Source organism: Perna viridis, chromosome 4 (genome assembly GCF_037379345.1).
Source record: "Perna viridis isolate PV_CMFRI_1.1 ecotype Kerala chromosome 4, ASM3737934v1, whole genome shotgun sequence".
NCBI classification, from domain to species: domain Eukaryota; kingdom Metazoa; phylum Mollusca; class Bivalvia; order Mytilida; family Mytilidae; genus Perna; species Perna viridis.
In genome coordinates this window covers 40,396,922-40,408,615 of record NC_142448.1, presented here as the reverse complement: position 1 = coordinate 40,408,615, position 11,694 = coordinate 40,396,922, and positions in this window count along the sequence as shown.

Below are 11,694 nucleotides of genomic sequence, written 5' to 3'. Positions count from 1 at the left end.
AAGATGTAAAGCCAAAACGCAGCTTCTTAGGTGAATTTTTTTATTATCTCTTGTAGCTACTTTTCTTTATACGAATACATTAAAACCTCACCTCTCCTCACATATCCTCTTCGTCCGCGGTGGGACATAAGGGCGCAAAATACATTAATAGGACGACGAAATCTTCCTCGGCTAAGAATAATGCAAACTATGTGATCATATGTATCTAAAAAGGCAAACAAATCATTTCAGATGATAGGAAGGGTAATTGAAAATGACAGGTTTCCGGTTAATTCGTCGTTCGGTTTAGACAGGTTTCACAGAAGTACTTTTGATAACACATAGTGTGCATGTAAACAGACTGCCAAATGATAAAAAAATGGCGAATGTTTTAAACAAAGTATTGTTAATACTATATTTCCCTACGTTAAGATACATTTTCAAATAAGTTTCTTAAATGAAACATATAGTACAATGACTGGTTTGATAGCTAACGTGAGGCAAACGAAGTATATGTTTATATAATGAAAATATGAAAAAAATATCAAAATGACTCATGCACCTCGTTAAAGCTGTTGTGGGTAAAATAGAAACGGTTTTTGGTAATGATAAATCATTGAAAACAGTCACACTCATGCACTTCTCTGTGTGGCCAACAATGACCAAGAGTAGTCTTACCAAAGACAACTAAATGCCAAAGCAATTGGGTCCATATTCTTTAAATCATTTTATGTTTTATTTGTATTTTATTTGCATGTAGTTCCTTTTTAACTTATTTATTATTCTCACAATCCGCAATAGACTTCTGTTTAATACTTAACAGACAACACAAGGCCAAGTTGGCCCATTTTTATTTATCTTTATCAACAAAGGCAGACCAAATCAATATTTTGCATTCATAGCAGATGTAAAGAATTAAACATGCTAAAACTCGAGTACTTAAGAGTTTATTTTTTTTTGTGGTTAAAGAAAGGTAACTCGGATATCAAACTAAGTAAGTTTACAACTTCAAATAAAGCAAATGTTTTTCGGTGACATCCACATAACTGTTTTCTCATTGTTGGTTTATATTTTGATTTCACATAAACATTAAAAATAATCAGCCATTACAGTTTAAATTATTTGAAGCCTCTTTTTCGTTATTTAAGTGTTTCTTTATATTTTATTGTCTGTTTTGCTATTATTCATTTACTTACCATAGTTTTACAATACTTCATTTATGTGGAAAAATCTAAAAAAAAACATTTTAGATTTTTTGTTTATACTTTTAATGTGTTTCAAGAGGTAAGCTTATATAAGCAATATTATAAACAAGTACACCGGAAATCGAGATAATATAACAAATTGTAAAAGTCGTCACAATCTAACAAAACTGGAAACAAAAGTAAGGTCATGCACCTTTTCTATACCACTTGGAAGACCATAATTATTCTTCTGTGTTAAATTGAAATACGACAAGTTTGTATCCTGATTAATTAAATTGACTGTATAAACGAAACCAACACTGACAAACTGAGAAAAAAAACGCTCATGGTTCTTAGCTTTCAAAGTATTGCTTGCAGCATCGTTTAAATAAAGCTGGCAGTTCGTTACTGATGTTTTTATCAATCGCAGAACCATTCATTTTTGCAAATGAACAAAAACAAAAAAACAACAAAAACAAAAAAAACAAAAAAACAAAAAAAATCGCGGCAGGCGTCAGGTTCAGTGTAATTAATCTGAAAAATAATAACGGTATCAATAATCTCTATTCTGCCTTTATTGCAATATAACACTTATAATATCTGCTTTACTTAATGACAAAAAAATATTATTTTGCGCTTGACCTTTCTTTTAAAAAACACGTTAAAATTCAGTGAAACCTATCTAAAACAAACTCTGAATAACCCGGAAATCTGTTGAAACTAAATCCTTGTTTAGTTCATTAGCATCTATCTAAATGTAAATGCAACATTTTGAAATAAAAAAAAAGAATTAAGGTTGGAGTGATAAGGGAGTCACGTGAGAACTAAAATACTTAATTCTGAGGATATATCTAATAAACAGGCGTGTAGCTGCTGTTAGGCCTGTACTTAATTTTGCCATTTATTTTTTAGATAAAAATACATCCAGGAGAGGCATAAATGATGCTCTAAAACGCTATCTTCGCGGAGCTTTGGGGGGGGGGTGGGGGGGGGGGGCTAAAAATGCATTATTATATTCGATTATGATATATCCAGTTTTCAATGTACGAATTCAAAAAGCATACTATTTTGAAAGCACATCAATAACATATTTTACTTGGAGGCTTTGATGTGTTTTCAAAATGATAAAACCTATCTGAATGTGCAAACACAAAAAAAGAGGACAATAACAAAAAAAAAAAACAAAAAAAAACAAAAACAAAAAAAAAACAAAAAAAAAACAAAAAAAAAAACAGAAAAAATAGAAAAAAAACATTTAAATCAAAAACCAAACACGCAAAACAACAACAAAAAATAAAATAATAAAATAACAGAAAACAGCGGTTGCGTATAATTTTTACTGTTCTCACATATTGGTGAAATGACTTGAATTGAGAATTTAATGGAAGAAAACTGTTTGTAGGACCTTTTTTATGGAGATAATCAACCAAGTTTGAATTAATGTCTCTCGTCAAAGTCCTTCTAAATAGAAGGTCACGTGAACATTTGCAATGAAGCAAATAAAACTAAAACCCGTATGTCTTTCTAGAAGTCTATGATGTACATATACATGTGTATATCGACACGAAGATGTAAAAAAGAAACACGATACAAATATAATATCAACTTGTTATTTGTTCCCAAAATGTAAGTAGTTGGTCTCTCAGATAGATTATCTGTTGTCATGGTAGTCTTGTAATTATGAAGGTTGTTTTCTTTCTTTTTTTAAACATATGTAATGGAATTACTAGGAATTTTATCATTAATTACAGGATGTTTTACATAAATATTCCATATCTGGAGTTACGTAATTATTTGTAGAATAAATAAACTCCGACAAAACAGATTCCTTTGTCTCGTGCTGTCTCAGTTTGAGTATAGAAATTTGATCTCAACACTTGTCTCACTCCCCACATCTTTAAATATCATGAAAACTGATTTGTTCAATGTGCCATATTTTTCTTTTCCCCTTTCGTCTACCCCGCATGACTTTAATGAACAACTCTGTGGGTGTTTATAAAGGACGCTTACCCTACCGGTGAACCTGGCCCATGCTCCCAGTTTTAGTGGAGTCCGAGTTGCTTATTTGCTTTTGTTTCTTTGTATGTACAGCTGATGTATGATTTTAATCACTTTATGTTCTTTGTTGTGTATGCCTGTTTTCCATGGATTACATTCTTTTGATAACTGCTATAACCTGGGTTTCTTCGATTACTCTTTTAATGGAACAACAATTTTTCCCTTGTTTCAGGCTCTTCAGATTTGCTTAGTTCAAATGAATGCAACATTTTTGAAAAAAAAAAGGAAATGTCTAATGCTTTTTACGTCAAAGGGATCATCTTTAGCAGGATTGGTTTTTATACATAGTTTTGCCTTACATGATTATTTCATATTTGAATATACGGTACCAGTCAAAGACTACAATTATGACTTCTCGTTAAAGTTGATTTTGTTTTTATTTTCTCGACATACAGGTGATCCTTTTCATTTCACTGATTTTCTCAGTGACGGGCATAAACGTTCGACGTATTTTTATCGAAACATGACAGTTGAAAACCAACTAAATGATTACCAAAATAAAAACAAAAACAAAACACAAAAACAAAAACAAAAACAAAAGCGAGGAGAACAGGAGACAGTTGAAAAGAAATATGGTCACATTGGCCATGATAATTACCATAGTGTTCGTAGTTTATGTTCCGGAGGAAGTCTCTTTACCATATTGGTGTGATTGATGACAATCAAGAAATAGTAAACCTTCATGGTGTTTTCAGTTTCATAATTTGTCTGAATCCGCTTCTTGACCCATCCATATATTTGATAAGTAAGCAGTTGGTTTTTTTGTTTGTTTTTTTGTTTGTTTGTTTGTTTGGTTTTTTTTTGTTGGTCTGTAGTTTATGTATATCTTCATTAATACGTGTTTATTCTGAAATAAACATCAACCAGACGAACCATCGAACCCCATTACAGACAGTGTATTTCGTTATATACAAAACATATCCAAATACAACTGCTAATTTCTAGCCTGAACCAAAAGTATCATGTTTGACATTTGAATCAAACACATAATGTATATGTATACACTCAGAGTAATTGCAGATTTATAATTGAAACAGTTATTTGTGTTGCTAACCGCTACAGTGTGTATTGATTTAAAATTGATCGTCTGGACGTTTCAACATTTCGTTTGGACAAAGGTAACTAAACAATTTTAATTAGATTTTAACCAGTACTTAAGTTAAATATTTTCGTTAAGCAATAAAATACAAAAAAATATAAGTGTTTATGTAATAACTTGACACGATGATTTCGAGTCTGAAGTAACATATTTAGAAGAGGTCTAAATATGTCAAGTCATCAGGGGAAAAACGATTTGTTTCCAAAGAACACAGTTGACATCTTATTTCATTTTAGGGCGTTTTTGATTTAAACCGACTAGTATACGTCATTCGTTCTCGTCTGTACTCAATGAGCTATAATCAATCAGTACACACCGTTTGTGGCGAAGCAATTGATTTTTGATTTTGCACTAAAAGTCAAATTGACAGTCCAGGGGTAAGTTTAAGGTGATATTTCTGCCTTTATGGTGATTGCCGATGGCATCCTTTTTTACGGAGTACATATATATTTTTACACGTCCTAAAAGACCAGTATAAAGCTTTGATTTCTTACACTCGTGAGAAAACTCTGTCATGAATATATCAACACTGTTGTACGAAATTTCAGATCTAAAAAGTGGTACGTACTTCATACTTCTTTTATTTGCAATTTTTTCTTTATCCTGAGAATCCTCGTTTACAATGTATTTAAATTCGAAATTGGATTTCTGTGCATCGAAATAAAAAAATGAGTTGTGAATAAAAATATCTGGGCAAAACAACTGAACCAAATATTTTGCATAATCACTTCGATTCACAGTTTCAATGCTGACGTTTGTATGCCAGTTTATGATTATAAATGATTTTATGTACGGTCATATCGTGATGACACGATAATACTTATAGATATTATATATAACTTGTTAAGCATATCATGTAAGGCGCGCACGATTTCAATTATCTAAGGGCCTAGCTCGACAACATTTAACTTCATGTAGTTTTTTTTACATCGCCTCATGTCATAGAAGGTAAGGACATATATCATCAAAACTACAGTGGCATCAATCATAGACGGTTTTACATTTGAGTACATGGCTTAAACTTCAAATCAGAAAAAAACGAGTGCGACAAAAAGTGCTTTGGAAGAGTAAAAATGGCCTGCTCTGCCAACATCATCCTTCTTCAAATTTACCATTGCATAATAAATCCCAGACACACCATGCCAAGGCTAAGTGACAAAGAGTTCATATCAATTACTAATGAGCAACTCCATGTGCGATTACCACATTGGTGATATTATCGCTTTAATCAAAGATCCATTATATAAATAGTATGGGAATGGTTAGAATAAATCAGTTTTCATGGTGCAGATGGATACACCATAACGATCCACGAGTTCATGATGACGACCATAAAACTTCTTTAGTGATGACTTCAATCTAGTAGCAACATAACCCTGTTCCAGAAACCTATTTGTTGGAGCTCTAACGCGATCCAAAAAGTCTGCGTAGTTTCGGCAAGCTCTGGCATAATGTAGGATTTGTGATATGAACACTCCATTGGCAGGTGCTGAAGCGATGTTGTTGTATCAGGTTTTCAAAAGGATTATTGAATGTCAAAGTAGTAGACTTTCGTTGGTTTAAACTCGAGGGCATTCAGGTTAATTATTATATATGTGGTCAAAGAGTACATGAAGTATTCGATATAACATAAACTTATTTGTTATACGAATACTGTGCTAAAATTGATAAATAAAATTAATGTATGTATATATGTAATTTCAAGTCCTTGAAGACCAAGAGATGATATGTACATGTATATGTGAATACATGTATGCATGTTTGCAGGTATGTATGTATGTATATATGTATGCATGCACGTCATTTAAAATGTTTGAACATTGCATTTTTGTTGTTGTAATTTTCCAATTTCCTTTTTTGTCGATGCAATGTCGATAAGTATCTCTTCGGAGATGAGAAACGAATGGTCTTCCACAAAGTAATAAATTTACCTGTACATACATTAACATCAGTTTAAACAGTTTTGTATGCTTTATTTTTATATAGTGTATGAAAATTCAATTTATTTCCATTGTCTTCCGATCAAACATTTTATTAGAAACAAATTGATCATGCCTTTATGAATCATTGACAATTCAAATCTTACATTCTGCTTGTAAATGATTAACTCTATGCAGAAGAAAAAGAAACCAGAACAGACATCAGACATCATTCAACGCCTCTTTATCATTTTTTTTAATGTTCTCTCAAAGTTCAGAACCTTTTTTTTTGTTTTTTAATATAACACGGAATTCTATTATAACATAGAATATGTCTGAACTCTGTTGGGCATAATTAAATTATTCTCCACTAAACATTGGTTAATATGTCGTAATAGCGGATCAATTGTGGGAGAAGACTTAATAAGTTTGTCTGATTTGTGTCTAATACCTTTTGCATAATTACGCAAATAAAATATGTTTAAACTAATCAATTGCGTTATTATAGTTGATCTCTTAATTAGCCAACGATCTAGAGGGAGAATTTTCTCACGTAAAAGTCGTGACTATGATGAGGTGAAATAAAGTATTAAAATGATATTAAATGTCTTGTCACATAGCAAATGTATGAAAATGAAATGGAGACCGTCGTGAGATTGTCGTAGATTGAGATATAAGTTCCGACGGATATATCGACTGCTAATGATAAATTGCATCATAAAAAATACGACTTTCAATAATTTTCTATATATCTCCTTCCTTTCCTACAAAAACCTCTTGAACTTCATCACATTAGAACCAAACTTTATTCTATACCTCTCACTCTACTACACTCCCTTTACAAAACAAGTCTTGACACTCCTGTTTCTGACCCCATCTCATCATTATACAGACTTGTTGCCATCATTTTGGATATTGGTTTCCACAGACTCTTTAAACCAGTTTCTGTGAAAAGTCAAGATGAAGAAAAACAATCATTTCTTCCACTACCGTTTGTCAACAGATGTATAGATGCAATTAATTTGGCTAACATCCTCCATCACAAAAACCAACACAATTCCCCCATATTTCAAAGACAAATCCATACCAATTATTTCATATTCCTATACTTCACCCATTGCATCACAAATTTTCAATTATAAAAGGCTATTGCAGAACCTCGAGATTGAGGACTTCAAGGCTAAACCACCTGACTGTTCTTGCAAAAGCTATCCATTCAAATATGGTCCTTCTGGTCACGTCGTTTCGGGAGATGTAACCATTTTCGAAAACAAATCTCTACGTAATATCCTTTCTAAAGGTCCCAAGTACCGTGAACCACGCTCCATAAATTGGAATTATAACTTTAAAGTTCTTATGGATGAGGTCTTTAATTTTGAAACGAATGAAAGTTTTAAGTAAGTCAATGAGTGCCAAGGCTACATCAGTTTTCAAAGACCCCGATGTAGCAAAAACATTGTCTACTATGCATGACAAATATGTTGTCGTACCAGCAGACAAAGCCCAAAACAACATTGTTGTTGTCTGCAAAACGTTTTATATCCAATGTTTATTATCAGAGGTAGACGTAGAAAATAATAGCAGTGATAAGACCTATACTGCTACCACTCTCTCCAAAGAAGAGATTGTGGAAAACCATAAATCTGTGCTATCCTCTTTTGGTCTCTCTACCAATGACGATGATTGTGATTTACCGTCTATGTACTGGATTCCTAAACTTCACAAGAATCCATACAAACAACGTTTCATAGCTGGATCTGCAAAATGTACCACCAAACCTCTTTCAAAACTTTTAACTTCTGTACTCACAACTGTCAAAGAGGGTCTGCAGTCCTACCACAACACTTGTTACTCCCGTAGTGGTATAAAGTCAATGTGGATTCTGAAAAATTCGAAAGATCTTTTGAAGATAATCAGTTCAAGACTATTATCTGAATATAATAGCATTAAAACCTATGATTTGTCAACACTGTATACTTCTATTCTCGGTTAAAATCCCGACTAAAAAACATTATACATCATTGTTTTTCCAAAAAAAGATGGTACACCTAGATACAAATATATAGTTCTTGGTAGAGATTCCTCATACTTTGTAAGAAATAGTTCCAAATCATCTTCCAAATATACAGAGGAAGATGTTTACAAGATGCTGCAATTTTTAATCGACAACATATTTGTGCAGTATGGTGGACGTGTTTTCCAACAAACAGTCGGCATTCCAATGGGAACAAATTGTGCTCCTTTACTTGCTGACCTATTTCTTCACTCTTATGAGGCTGACTATTGACCAAACTTTACGAGAAACGTGATGACTTTTAATTCAAAATTGTCAACTTTCCTTTCATCTGTGGCAACATCCCTTCGGCTCCTGCGTATGGAGTATTCATATCACAAATCACACGTTATGCCAGAGCTTGCCGAAGTTACGCAGACTTGCATCGCGCTAGAACTCTAACAAATAGGCTTCTGGAGCAGGGTTATGTTGCTACAAGATTGAAGTCATCACTACAGAAGTTTTATGGTCGTCATCATGAACGCGTGGATCGTTATGATGTATCTATCAGCATCATGAAAGCATCATCGTTTGTCTACCCTGGACTTGACTTTTTATGAGGAACTCGGCGGGTGTTTCTAGACAAGCAGATGACGCTTACCCTACCGGTGCACCTGGTCCATGCTCCCAGTTTTTAGTGGAGTCCGAGTTGCTCATTTACTTTTGTTACTTTGTATGTATGATTTAAGTTACTTTATGTTCTTTGTTGTGTGTGTCTGTTTTCCATGTCTGGTCTTTGTCCCTGTATTATATTCTTTTGATTACCGTTATAACCTTGGTTCCCTTGATTACTCTTTAACCTTTTTTTCCAGATGTTTGAGTAATGGCATCCCTAGTCATATTTGAGTATTGCACTACATCATTTCACGTCAATATTTCCAATCCAGTCCATTGTTCACTGGAGTTGGCGTGACCTATTATGTTTAATGCTGGTATTTTTTGTCATTGTTAAATATTAAAAATTTAAGCTAGTTTACAAGAACTGTGAGCGTTTTTTAAATGAATATTTTATTTTGTTTATATGGTGTTTGTTGATGTATTTCATTGAGACAATTTCATTTTTATATTTATTCGGTGAATTTAATGCTGTGGTTTTTTGTTGTTTCAGATCGTTTAGACCTAACATTAAATGATGATAGTTGCGGCCTTACAAAACTAGTTGAACCCTATTTCAGACATGATCCTATTCACAAACAGCCAGGATATGTTGATCATCACTAAAATGTACAAGATCACATTTGACTACTTAAAAAAATTACCATAACGAATAAATCATAGAAAACAATTAACACTAAATTGTAAGCTTTTGAAACCTTCATCTCTAAATCTTAAGTTCTAATTTTTCATTTTCACTTTTGGAAAATACAAAAACAAAAACAAAAACAAAAACAAACAAACAAACAAACAAAAAACAAACAAATAAAAAACAAAAAAGCAAAAAAAAAAAAAAAAACACGTATATAAAATGTAATGTCAGTTACATTATTAAGGTTTTATAAAGTATCAATTTTCTTTATTACATCATTAGCAATATTTTTGTTTATGAAAAGTATCAAAATATCAAAAAGACAACCATTTGTATCATGTTTTCAAGTTATAGTTTGCTTTATGGTTAGTTGATGGTTTATGATTTCCCGTTTTTCTTTGATGTATTTGAATTGGTATCAAAATTTCTTGTACATGTACCTTTTCAAAGATAAAAGTTGTGTACATTGATTTCAATTTTAACGCATTTTGTGTCAAATATCAAGATACCTCATTTTCCTTGATACCGTTGTATCCTTTATGTGAATATGTATGGCCGATTGCACTTTGGGTGATATTGGAGTACATGTATCAGGTTTATATGGTATGTGATATATATATATATATATATATATATATATATATATATATATATATATATATATATATATATATATATATATATAGGTTCGTTATATTCAGTATGTATCGTATGAAATATAAAAAGCATTTTGAAGCACGATATTGTTGTATTGGGTACAACATGGAAACATTTAAAAAAATATTTTTGGTGCAATTATACAATAGTTGTTAGTCCAGTAATATGATGATGGTGAAACCTTTTAACGCTCCCGAAAAAAAAAACATTCATTAAAACAACTTTGATAATTTTTGTCAGCTCTGATTTGATATTTTATACTTATAACCTTCTAGTATAGCAAATTTTGTGATGATGTATATCTGTCCTAAAGCATTATACTGATTGTCGTGGTCTCATATATCTATTGGGCGAAGGTCTGGCATTCATAAGGAATTATTGATTGTCATGGTCCGAAATGCCTTTGGGTCGAATTGTCCGGCACTAGTTAACATTATGGTTCTTACATTTGCGAAACGTCTTCAAAGATTTATTTTGTTGCATTTAGTTTCGCTTCATTCTGTATAATTTTTCCATTTTGTATAGTTAAATTATGTTTTTTATAACGATTTGATACATTGTATCGAATTAATTCGTTTCGATTCTTTCTTTTATCGACTATTTTCGTTTCCTTTTGGTTCGTTTTCGTTTCTCAATTTTTATTACCCGCGAATTATGGGTAATATTGATTACGTAATTTTCGTAAACATCTAGAGGCCATACTGCAGACTATAATGCCAACCCTATCTTGGAAAATCTATGATTCGATTTGTATTTAATTATCGAAACTAGCAAATATTTTCCGAGACTGGTTTGGCTCTCAATCACACATTTACAAGTATACGCAAATGAATCTGCCGTTATGCTGTTTTTCGGCTCCTGAAAATGTAGGTACAAACCGGATATTGATGATTTTTCTTGCCATAAGTATACAGAACCAAGTTGATAATACAACCATAAACGCTCCCTTCGTGAGCGTATTAACAAAAGCATAGAGCTCTAATTGACCAAATATGTTATATCATTTTTCCTATCCAATTACAGATGGTATTTCTAATTTTGGGTAGAATACCTCCATTTAAATTACCAGTCTTGCATTGCATATCCCTGAGCGGGTGTGCGTCAAGTAGAAGTATACAAAAATAGTGCGTTTTCTTTTTGTTTCTTCACAAACTAATGTTCTATCAAAAGATAAGAAGAATGACTTATAAAATAGAGCAAATACAAAACTATCAGATTACAAACATTTTGTTATGAAAATGTTACATTATTATATAAAATGTTCCAATGGATAGGTTGATTTGATGAGTGCAAAACGAAGTGGAAGTGGACAAAAATGACTAATTTTAGTTCAATGTTGGGAATATATTTTTTTTATGTCCTTAGAAATGCTACATTAGTGAGTTTTATTGAATCAATTTACATATTCTTTTTTTAAATCCGTAGTGTATGCACTTCATTATAGAAGTATATGGGAGTATTAATACTTAATACAATACTGAGACCTAAAACCAGCATTG